Source organism: Triticum aestivum, chromosome 7B, assembly GCF_018294505.1.
Source record: "Triticum aestivum cultivar Chinese Spring chromosome 7B, IWGSC CS RefSeq v2.1, whole genome shotgun sequence".
In the NCBI taxonomy this organism is placed as follows: domain Eukaryota; kingdom Viridiplantae; phylum Streptophyta; class Magnoliopsida; order Poales; family Poaceae; genus Triticum; species Triticum aestivum.
The window spans coordinates 480,970,594-480,983,388 of NC_057813.1; positions in this window are offsets into that span (position 1 = coordinate 480,970,594).

The following is a 12,795-nucleotide window of genomic DNA, read 5'->3' on the forward strand; positions in this document are numbered from 1 at the left end:
AAGTTTCGGATAAAACCGGAGTCCCGGAGGGGTTACCAGAACCCCCGTGGAACTAATGGGCCACATTGGGTCTTAGTGGAGAGAGAGAGGGGCGGCCAGGGCAGGCCGCACGCCCCCTCCCCCTTGGGTCTGAATTGGACTAGGGAAGGGGAGGCGGCGCCCCCTTTCCTTCTCCCTCTCCCTCTCCTTCCTTTCGCCTCTCTCCCTCTTGGTGGAATCCTACTAGGACTAGTAGTCCTAGTAGGACTCCCCTTGTGGGGCGCGCCCTAGGAGGGCCGGCCAGCCTCCCCTTGCTCCTTTATATACATGGACAAGGGGGGACCCTAGAACACACAAGTTTCTCTCCCAACCGTGTGCGGTGCCCCCTCCACAGTTACACACCTCGATCATATCATTGTAGTGCTTAGGCGAAGCCCTACGTCAGTAGCATCATCATCACCATCGCCACACCGTCGTGCTGACGGAATTCACCCTCGTCCTCAACTGGATCAAGAGCATGAGGGACGTCATCGAGCTGAACGTGTGCTGAACACGAAGGTGCCGTACATTCGGTACTTGGATCGGTTGGATCGCGAAGACGTTCGACTACATCAACCGCGTTATTGAAACGCTTCCGCTTTCGGTCTACGAGGGTACATGGACACACTCTCCCCTCTCGTTGCTATGCATCACCTAGATATATCTTGCATGATCGTAGGATGTTTTTGAAATTACCGCGTTCCCTAACAGTGGCATCCGAGCCAGGTCTATGCGTAGATGTTATATGCACGAGTAGAACACAAAAAGTTGTGGTCGATAATAGTCATACTGCTTACCACCAACGTCTTACTTTGATTCGGCGGTATTGTTGGATGAAGCGGCCCGACCGACATTACATGACCGCGTTCATGAGACTGGTTCTACCGATGTGCTTTTGTACAAAGGTGGCTGGCGGGTGTCAGTTTCTCCAACTTTAGTTGAATCGAGTTTGACTACGGCCGGTCCTTGTTGAAGGTTAAAACAACACACTTGACGAAAAATCGTTGTGGTTTTGATGCGTAGGTAAGAACAGTTCTTGCTAGAAGCCCGTAGCAGCCATGTAAAACTTGCAACAACAAAGTAGAGGACGTCTAACTTGTTTTTGTAGGGCTTGCTATGATGTGATATGGTCAAGGCATGATATTATATAAATTGTTGTATGAGATGATCATGTCTTGTAACAAAGTTATCGGCAACTGGCAGGAGCCATATGGTTGTCGCTTTATTATATGCAATGCAATCGCCATGTAATTGTTTTACTTTATCACTAAGCGCTAGCGATATTCGTAGAAGCAATAGTTGGCGAGACGACAACGATGCTACGATGGAGATCAAGGTGTCGCGCCGGTGACGATGGAGATCATGACGATGCTTCGGTGATGGAGATCATGAGAACAAGACGATGATGGCCATATCATGTCACATATTTTGATTGCATGTGATGTTTGTCTTTTATGCATCTTATTTTTCTAGATACGACGATAGCATTATAAGATGATCCCTTACTAAATTTCAAGTTATAAGTGTTCTGCCCGAGTATGCACCATTGCTATAGTTTGTCATGCCGATACACCACATGATGATCGGGTGTGATAAGCTCTACGTTCACATACATCGGTGCAAGCCAGTTTTGCACACACAGAATACTCAGGTTAAACTTGACGAGCCTAGCATATGCAGATATGGCCTCGGAACACTGAGACCAAAAGGTCGAATGTGAATCATATAGTAGATATGATCAACATAGTGATGTTCACCATTGAAAGCTACTCCATCTCACGTGATGATCAGACATGGTTTAGTTGATTTGGATCACGTGATCATTTAGATGACTTGAGGGATGTCTATCTAAGTGGGAGTTCTTAAGTAATATGATTAATTGAACTTTAATTTATCATGAACTTAGTCCTGATAGTTATTTTGCATGTCTATGTTATTGTAGATCAATGGCCCGTGCTACCATTCCTTTGAATTTTAATGCGATCCTAGAGAAAGCTAAGTTGAAAGATGATGGCAGCAACTACACGGACTGGGTCCGTAACTTGAGGATTATCCTCATTGCTACACAGAAGAATTACATCCTGGAAGCACCGTTAGGTGTACCACCTGCGCCAGCAACTGCAGACATTGTGAATGCCTGACAGACGTGTGTTGATGACTACTCGATAGTTTAGTGTGCCATGCTTTACGGCTTAGAATCGGGACTTCAAAGACATTTTGAATGTCATGGAGCATATGAGATGTTCCAAGAGTTGAAGTTAATATTTCAAGCAAATGCCTGAGTTGAGAGATATGAAGTCTCCAACAAGTTCTACAACTGCAAAATGGAGGAGAATAGTTCTGTCAGCGAACACATACTCAGAATGTCTAGGTACCATAACCACTTGACTCAGCTGGGAGTTAATCTTCCTGATGATAGTGTCATTGACATAGTTCTTCAATCACTGCCACCAAGCTATAAAGGCTTCGTGATGAACTATAATATGCAAGGGATGAACAAGACTATTCCCGAGCTCTTCGCGATGCTAAAGGCTGCAGAGCTAGAAATCAAGAAGGAGCATCAAGTGTTGATGGTCAACAAGACCACTAGTTTCAAGAAAAAGGGCAAAGGGAAGAAGGGGAACTTCAAGAAGAACGACAAGAAAGTTGCTACTCAAGAGAAGAAACCCAAGTCTGGACCTAAGCCTGAAACTGAGTGCTTCTACTACAAAGGGACTAGTCACTAGAAGCGGAACTGCCCCAAGTATTTAGCGGATAAGAAGGATGGCAAAGTGAAAGGTATATTTGATATACATGTTATTGATGTGCCCCTTACTAATGCTCGTAGTAGCGCCTGAGTATTTGATACTGGTTCTGTTGCTCATATTTGCAACTCGAAACAGGGGCTACGGATTAAATGAAGATTGGATAAGGACGAGGTGACGATGCGCGTGGGAAATGGTTCCAACGTTGATGTGATCGCCGTCGTCACACTACCTCTACATCTACCTTCAGGATTAGTTTTAGACCTGAATAATTGTTATTTGGTGCCAGCGTTGAGCATGAACATTATATCTGGATCTTGTTTGATGCAAGACGGTTATTCATTTAAATCAGAGAATAATGGTTGTTCTATTTATATAAGTAATATCTTTTATGGTCATGCACCCCTGATGAGTGGTCTATTTTTGTTGAATCTCGATAGTAGTGATACACATATTCATAGTGTATAAGCTAGATTGAAGTTTAATAGTGATAGTGCAACTTATTTTTGGCACTGCCGTTTGCGTCATATCGGTGTAAAGCGCATGAAGAAACTCCATGCTGATGGACTTTTGGAATCACTTGGTGCTTGCGAACCGTGCCTCATGGGAAAGATGACTAAAACTCCGTTCTCCGGAACAATGGAACGAGCTACTGACTTGTTGGAAATAATACATACCGGTGTATGCGGTCCAATGAGATTGATGCTCGTGGTGGCTATCGTTATTTTCTTACCTTCACAGATGATTTGAGCAGATATGGGTATATCTACTTAATGAAGCATAAGTCTGAAACATTTGAAAAGTTCAAAGAATTTCAGAGTGAAGTGGAAAATCATCGTAACAAGAAAATAAAGTTTCTACGATCTGATCATGGAGGAGAATATTTGAGTTACGAGTTTGGTCTTCATTTGAAACAACATGGGATAGTTTCACAACTTACGCCACCTGGAACACCACAACGAATTGGTGTGTCCGAACGTCGCAACCGTACTTTATTGGATATGGTACGATCTATGATGTCTCTTACTGATTTACCGCTATCGTTTTGGGGTTATGCTTTAGAGATGGCTGCATTCAGTTTAAATAGGGCACCATCAAAATCCATTGAGACGACGCCTTATGAACTGTTGTTTGGAAAGAAACCAAAGTTGTCGTTTCTTAACGTTTGGGGCTGCGATGTTTATGGAAAAAGCTTCAACCTGATAAGGTCGAACCCAAATCAGAGAAGTGCGTCTTCATAGGATACCTAAAGGAAACTGTTGGGTACACCTTCTATCACAGATCCGAAGGCAAGATATTTGTTGCTAAGAATGGATCCTTTCTCGAGAAGGAGTTTCTCTCGAAAGAAATTAGTGGGAGAAAAGTAGAACTTGATGAGGTAATTGTACCTTCTCCCTTATTGGAAAGTAGTTCATCACAAAAATCAGTTCCAGTGATTCCTACACCAATTAGCGAGGAAGCTAATGATGATGATCATGAAACTTCAGATCAAGTTAGTACCGAACCTTGTAAGTCTTCCAGAGTGAGATCCACACCAGAGTGGTACGGTAATCCTGTTCTGGAAGTCATGTTACCAGACCATGGTGAACCTATGAACTATGAGGAAGCGATGATGAGCCCAGATTCCGTGAAATGGCTTGAGGCCATGAAATCTGAGATGGGATCCATGTATGAGAACAAAGTGTGGACTTTGGTGGACTTGCCTGATGATCGGCAAGCCATAGAAAATAAATGGATCTTCAAGAAGAAGACCGACGCTGACGGTAATGTTACTGTCTACGAAGCTTGACTTGTTGCGAAAGGTTTTCGACAAGTTCAAGGAGTTGACTATGATGAGGCTTTCTCACCCGTAGAGATGCATAAGTCTGTCCGAATCATGTTAGCAATTGCCGCATTTTATGATTATGAAATTTGGCAGATGGATGTCAAAACTGCATTCCTGAATGGATTTTTGGAAGAAGAGTTGTATATGATGCAACCAGAAGGTTTTGTCGATCCAAAGGGTGCTAACAAAGTGTGCAAGCTCCAGCGATCCATTTATGGACTGGTGCAAGCCTCTCGGAGTTGGAATAAACGCTTTGATAGTGTGATCAAAGCATATGGTTTTATACAGACTTTTGGAGAAGCATGTATTTACAAGAAAGTGAGTGGGAGCTCTGTAGCATTTCTAATATTATATGTGGATGACATATTGTTGATTGGAAATGATATAGAATTTCTGGATAGCATAAAGGATACCTGAATAATAGTTTTTCTATGAAAGACCTCGGAGAAGCTGCTTACATATTGGGCATCAAGATCTATAGAGATAGATCAAGACGCTTAATTGGACTTTCACAAAGGACATACCTTGATAAAGTTTTGAAGAAGTTCAAAATGGATCAGTCAAAGAAAGGGTTCTTGCCTATGTTACAAGGTGTGAAGTTGAGTCAGACTCAATGCCCGACCACTTCAGAAGATAGGGAGAAAATGAAAGTCATTCCCTATGCTTCAGCCATAGGTTCTATCATGTATGCAATGCTGTGTACCAGACCTGATGTGTGCCTTGCTATAAGCATAGTAGGGAGGTACCAAAGTAATCCCAGAGTGGAGCACTGGACATCGGTCAAGAACATCCTGAAATAGCTGAAAAGGACTAAGGATATATTTCTCGTTTATGGAGGTGACAAAGAGCTCGTCGTAAATGGTTACGTCGATGCAAGCTTTGACACTGATCCGAATGACTCTAATTCGCAAACCAGATATGTATTCTTATTGAATGGAGGAGCTGTTAGTTGGTGCAGTTCCAAGCAGAGCGTCGTGGCGGGATCTACGGAGTACATTGCTGCTTCAGAAGCAGCAAATGAAGGTGTCTGGATGAAGGAGTTCATATCCGATCGAGGTGTCATACCTAGTGCATGGGGTCCAAGGAAAATATTTTGTGACAATACTGGTGCAATTGACTTGGCAAAGGAATCCAGATTTCACAAGAGAACCAAGCACATCAAGAGACGCTTCAATTCCATCCGTCATCAAGTGTGAGAAGGGACATAGAGATTTGCAAGATACACATGGATCTGAATGTTGCAGACCCATTGACTAAGCCTCTTCCATGAGCAAAACATGCTCAGCACCAAAACTCCATGGGTGTTAGAATCATTAGTATGTAATCTAGATCATTGACTCTAGTGCAAGTGGGAGAATGAAGGAAATATGCCTTAGAGGCAATGATAAATTTATTATTTATTTCCTTATTTCATGATAAATGTTTATTATTCATGCTAGAATTGTATTAACCGGAAACTTAGTACATGTGTGAATACATAGACAAAACATAGTGTCCCTAGTATGCTTCTACTTGACTAGCTTGTTAATCAAAGATGGTTATGTTTCCTAACCATAGACATGTGTTGTCATTTGATGAACGTGATCACATCATTAGGAGAATGATGTGACGGATATGACCCATCCATTAACTTAGCATTATGATCGTTACAGTTTCATTGCAACTGCTTTCTTCATGACTTATACACGTTCCTCGGACTATGAGATTATGCAACTCACGAATATAGGAGGAACACTTTGTGTGACACCAAACGTCACAACGTAAAAGGGTAAATACAAAGCTGCTCTACAGGTGTCTCCGAAGGTGTTTGTTGGGTTGTCATAGACTGAGATTAGGATTTGTCACTCCATGTTTCAGAGAGCTATCTCTGGGCCCTCTCGGCAATACTCATCACTATAAGCCTTGCAAGAATTGTAACTAATGAGTTATTTGCAAGGTGAAGTATTACAGAACGAGTAAAGAGACTTGCCGGTAACGATATTGAACTAGGTATGACGATACCGACGATAGAATCTCGGGCAAGTACATACAGATGACAAAGGGAACAACGTATGTTGTTATGCGGTTTGACCGATAAAGATCTTCATAGAATATGTGGGAGCCAATATGAGCATCCAGGTTCCGCTATTGGTTATTGACCAGAGATGTGTCTCAGTCATGTCTACATAGTTCTTGAACCCGTAGGGTCTGCACGCTTAACGTTCGATGATGATATGTATTATATGTTATGTGTTTTTGATGACTGAAGTTTGTTTGGAGTCCCGGATGAGATCACGGACGTGACGAGGAGTCTCAAAATGGTCGAGACATAAAGATTGATATATTGGACAGCTATATTCGGACACTAGAAGTGTTCCGGAAAGTTTCGGATAAAACCAGAGTGGCGGAGGGGTTACCAGAACCCCCCGGGGACTAATGGGCCACATTGGGCCTTAGTGGAGAGAGAGGGGCAGCGAGGGTATGCCGCGCGCCCCTCCCCCTTGGGTCGGAATTGGACTAGGGAAGGGGAGGTGGTGCCCCCCTTTCCTTCTCCCTCTCCCTCTCCTTCCTTCCCCCTCTCTCCCTCTTGGTGGAATCCTAGTAGGACTAGTAGTCCTAGTAGGAATCCCCTTGTGGGGCATGCCCTAGGAGGGCCGACCGACCTCCCCTTGCTCCTTTATATACGGGGGAGGGGGAACCCTAGAACACATAAGTTTCTCTCCCAACTGTGTGCGGTTCCCCCCTCCACAATTACACACCTTGATCATACCATCATAGTGCTTAGGCGAAGCCCTGCGTCGCTAGCATCATCATCACCGTCGCCATGCTGTTGTGCTGACGGAACTCACCCTCGTCCTCAACTGGATCAAGAGCACGAGGGACGTCATCGAGCTGAACATGTGCTAAACGTGGAGGTGCCATATGTTCGGTACTTTGATCGGTTGGATCGTGAAGACGTTCGACTACATCAACCGCGTTATTGAAACGCTTCCGCTTTTGGTCTACGAGGGTACGTGGACACACTCTCCCCCCTCGTTGCTATGCATTACCTAGATAGATCTTGCATGATCGTAGGATTTTTTTTGAAATTACCGCGTTCCCCAACAGTCACCACAAGTATCTGCGGGTTTGATTATATGATATGCATCACACAATCTGAGATTCATCTATTCAAACCAATACAAAGAACTTCAAAGAGTGACCCAAAGTTTCTAATGGAGAGTTAAGACGAAAACGTGTGCCAACCCCTATTCATAAGTTCACAAGGTCACTGAACCCGCAAGTTGATCACCAAAACATACATCAAGTGGATCACGTGAATATCCCATTGTCACCAAAGATAAGCACATGCAAGACATGCATCAAGTGTTCTCAAATCCTTAAAGACTCAATATGATAAGATAACTTCAAAGGGAAAACTCAATCCATTACAAGAAGGTAGAGGGGGAGAAACATCATAAGATCCAACTATAATAGCAAAGCTCGCGGTACATCAAGATCATTCCAAATCAAGAACGAGAGAGAGAGAGAGAGAGAGAGAGAGAGATCAAACACATAGCTACTTGTACATACCATCAACCCCGAGGGTGAACTACTCCCTCCTCGTCATGGAGAGTGTCGGTGTCAAAACCAGCAAATCTCGGGTAGGGGGGGCAAGTTGTGCGTCTAAGGATCGATGGTAACAATGAACAAAGGGACACAATGTTTACCCAGGTTCAGGCCCTCTTAAAGGAGGTAAAACCCTACTCCTCCTTGATTATATTGGAATCGTATAGAGGTTACAAGAGTTGATCTACCTCGAGATCGTGGTGGCTAAACCCTAGATGTCTAGCCTATGAATATTCTGATGATGGTAATGATGATAGCCTCTACGGACTAAACCCTCCGGTTTATATACACACCGGAGGCACCTAGGGTTTGTACAAGGTCGGTTCACAAGGAAATAATACACCTGGACTCTAATCTTGCCATTCACGTATGGAGGAGTCCCACTCAGACACAGAGGATGGTCTTTTAGCTTGATCTTTATGGCCCATTCAACCCGACCCATATTCATGGCCCGGACACTTGAGGACCCCTGAATCCAGGACTCCCTTAGTAGCCCCCGAGCTTGCCTTCAATGACGATGTAGTATGCGGATTTAAGTCTTCGGCTTTGCAAGGTGGGTTCTTCACCATACTCCGGATTGACGATAGTCCGGCATTAGCTTCTGTGTCCAATCTTTACGATTCCTTCCTGCTGTCGCCTCGATTTCCACACGTTTGAGCGAATGTGAACGGTGCATAACCTTTCTATATTCAACCCTTTAATAGGCACATGTAGCGTTTATATAACGAGGTTAGATCCCCAAACGCCACCCCACATCGCCCAAAGAGCAACGGGGCAAACTACGAAAAAAGCTCAAACCATGACTAGCACCCCTGGCCCCTCCTCGCGTCCTCATGGCCCTCAGGAGGGGGATTGGAGAAGTTGTTCTATATCCCATCTTCAGCTTAACCGCCTCCAGACGCAAGGATATCTCCCCCCCATGGATCTAGTCTCCATACGGGCGGGATTGGCTTCTAAGGGCGATGGTGCATTGGTGGAGAATTTCCCCAACCCCAGCCAAGGGGAGAGAGTGTGCTTCATATCGTTCCTTCTAAGGGGCGTAGGAGATTCCCGATCCACCCCTTCCTTAGGGGTCTATTGGAGTACTACATGATCTAGCTGCATAACCTCACACCAGGTTCCATTCTGCACATCTCTAGTTTTGTCGCTCTCTGGGAATTGTTTTTAGGTTGTGAGTCTCATTTTGAACTATGGAAAAAGTTCTTTTGCCTCGTCCGCTGCCACCAGGTGGAGGGTCTATATTTGAAGTGGGCGGCGCTGAAGTATGGCGCATAGCCGGATCTGGTTACCAAGTTGGGACTCCAAAGAGGGGGTCCGAAGAATGGCCTTCGGAATGGTTCTACATTGAGGATGTTCCTCTTGCGGACCCAGTTCGGCGCGGACTTCCCGAATTCTCCAGCGTTCCCTTGAAGAAGCTACTCAGTTGGCGCCCCAAGTCCCCCGAGCAAGAGGATAGTGCAGAGGTGATGAGACTGATCAACAAGGTCAGATTGCTGACCCATTCCAGACTCTCCATCAACGAAGTCATGGCCATTGTGATAAAGCGATGCATCCAACCTTTCCAATCCAAAGTGGCCCCTTTATGGAACTACAATGGGGAGGACGATGCGTCTCACTATAGGCGAGAGGGTCCAGATAACCAAGCCGCATTGGCTGCCATGCTGGACGACCTTTATAAAGGGGAAGAAGAAGATTTCGCCCGTTTAAATTGTTGGGAAGGCTTTTCCATGTACAACCCCATCGATTGGGTAAGTTAGCCATTTAGCAGCAATTTTTCTTTATCATTGAGATGCATTAACCTGATACTCTGACTGCCTTTTGAAATAGACATGGAGGAAGGTGGTCGAGAACATTCATTGACCCCTCCTCAGCCAGAGGACCATGCTCGCAACGAAGACCCCGGATTCTATGAGGATCCAGACATATTTTTAGACTTTGAAGATGGAGTTTATTATCAGGCGAGCCTTGACGGTTCGGAGGTAGCCATAGTGGCCGATTACTCCGACCTCTACCCTTTCGTTAAGGTAAGTGTTCAGAAATCATTTACAGAAAGAGAGATAATTCTGCTCGTAACTTACCCTCCGCACTGGACCGTGTTCCACAGGATCGGTGCTCAGCGGGCCGTACCCAGGCACAGGCGGCCAAGAGAAAAACGGCTCCTTTGCAGGGTGAGCGCGTGAAATGAAAGGGGACCAGGAGCGCTGTTGAGCCTGCTCCATCACCAAAGAGCTATATTTGTTACTTCATGTTTAGGCATAAAGCCGAATCGTCATTTTCCTCCTTCTTCTATCATCTCAGGAGAGGTATACGACGAACTGTACCAAAGATCCCAGCAAGCCGAGCCGCAGCCAATCTGGTATCGAACTCGTCAACTAGGACGGGGGCGCATACGGGGGTGGCGCCATCTCATCCACCTCATGAAGATCCGGATGAAGTGTCTGTCACTAATTCCGAGGTGGAGAGCGCGATGAATCACCGTTGCTTAAAAGAGACCCTGCGCGCCCCAGCCTTTTCTGAGCAAGAATTTACCGCTCTCAGCACCATGGACGCGTATATCCGAGCTGCCCGGGACGGACTTACTGGAGTTACTCGCCTGTTCTCAAAGGATATACATGTGAAAATTTATGCAATTTTAATATATCGATACCAGTAACCCCGAGACTTAAAGCGGTAGGAACTAATTAATTTTAGGATCATTTATGACTGCATGTCCTCAAGGAGAAGAACATCGCAATGTCCCAGGAGCTCGAGACAAGCCGGACACAGCTAAATGCCACTGTCATAGAGCTTGAAGAAATGAAGAGTGCCCCAATGTCTAGGGAAAAAATAAAAAACTGGAAGAGGAAGTGAAGAAGCAAGCCGAAGAGATAAAGAGCTTAAAGGCTCAACTCTTGGATGCACAACAGGAGAACCAAACGTTGAAGGGAGGCATATTCGGTATGACTCTTGAACCATCCGGAGTACTAATATAATCATATAATACGGAATGTTATAATACGGTTCATAAATGTCTATTAACCGACCGCCCCGAAGGGGAAGTGTCCAGGCTTCAAAGAGACGTTCTAAAAGAACTATCAAAGTTGCATGAGCGCACCCGGAAATCCATGAAGAATATGGCCAAAGCCTTGTGGCCATCCGAGGCCCCTCCTGAAAGTATGGAGGGGTTGGCGGACCTGTTCAAGGGTGCTCGACATTGCTTCAAGCTATGGAAGACGTCTGCATGCCGAGAGGGTGCACGAGAGGCATGTGCCTTGGTGAAGACATGCTACACCGGATTCGATTCGAATCACATGGCCCGAGTTGGACCTCAGGGACCGGATGGTAAGGAAATTCCTATAAACTTGGTATATGACCAAGTAATGATAGATGTGAAATATTCCCAAGGAGATTGTAAGCTAGATAGCCTTATAGATGGCGTAGAAAGAGAGTAGGCTTTTGATTCTATGTATCAATGTACTTTAGGACCGAACTTATCTCCTGCCGAACTTGTAATTTTTTTTGTCATCGCAGACCTTCAGCTTCCACCTCCGAACCAAGAAGTTGGAGTGTTTCCGTATACTATGTTAAGTAAGAAACATTTAGTATCTTCGAAAACCAGGAAATCAGGTCATATTGCTCGAACAGACAAAATGTATTCGGGGAGTTATGTTATATTACTGTTTAACATAAGAAACATCTTCCGGTCATATTAACTTCCGTTAGGGGTTCCTTTCCTTGGGTTGACATACTAAATTATGCATGCCTAGGCTTGTATCTTAATTACAGATAACCGATTCCGTATTTGTTCCAAAAAACAGTCCTTCCTTTATTTTCTGACCAATTATTCCCTTAAGAACGCTAGCTTTTGGCTTCACCCGTCTGAGGTACAGATCCGGATAACCCGGTTGTAACAATCACAAAGGTACTCCCTTTACACCCTGGCCGAACAATCGGGTACGTATGGTATAAACACAGGAGCAAGGCAACCCAGGTTGGCAAAAACATAAGTGATAGAGGTTCATATAATGGCAAAAGTTGTATAAAAACAACCGACATAGACAAAGGAAGCTATAAGCTTTTAATAATATGGTTCATTAGAGAAGCCCCCATGTATGGTGGGGTGTATACATTTAAAGATGTGTACCCCAAATAGTGCGATTGATCCGAACATACATTGAGAAGGAAAAGGAAAAAACGAAAAAGGAGAGAAAAAAAAGGAAAAAACCTAGTCGAAGTGAAACCTAAGGAGGCTGAACTATGCGTAGAATCTTCGGAGCTGGGTAGCGTTCCATGGGTTCAGCTCAAGGCGATTATCCGCTGCATTGCGAAGGTGATAGGCTCCTCCACTAAGGACTTCATCTATGATGAAGGGGTCCTCCCATTTTGGTTTGAACTTGTCCTTTTTATTTTCCGAGAGGCGTAAAAAAAGTTCTCCGACATTGTATGTCTTATCCTGCACTTCTCTGCTTTGGTAACGCTTGGCCCGTTGTTGATAAAATGCAGAACGAGCCTTAGCAACATCGTGCTCCTCTTCGAGTCCATCTAGGTCATCCTGCCAATCTAATTCGGCTTCTCGCTCTTCGCACATGCGCACTCGAGGTGAGTCATGAATAATTTTGTAGGGCAATACGGCCTCTGCGC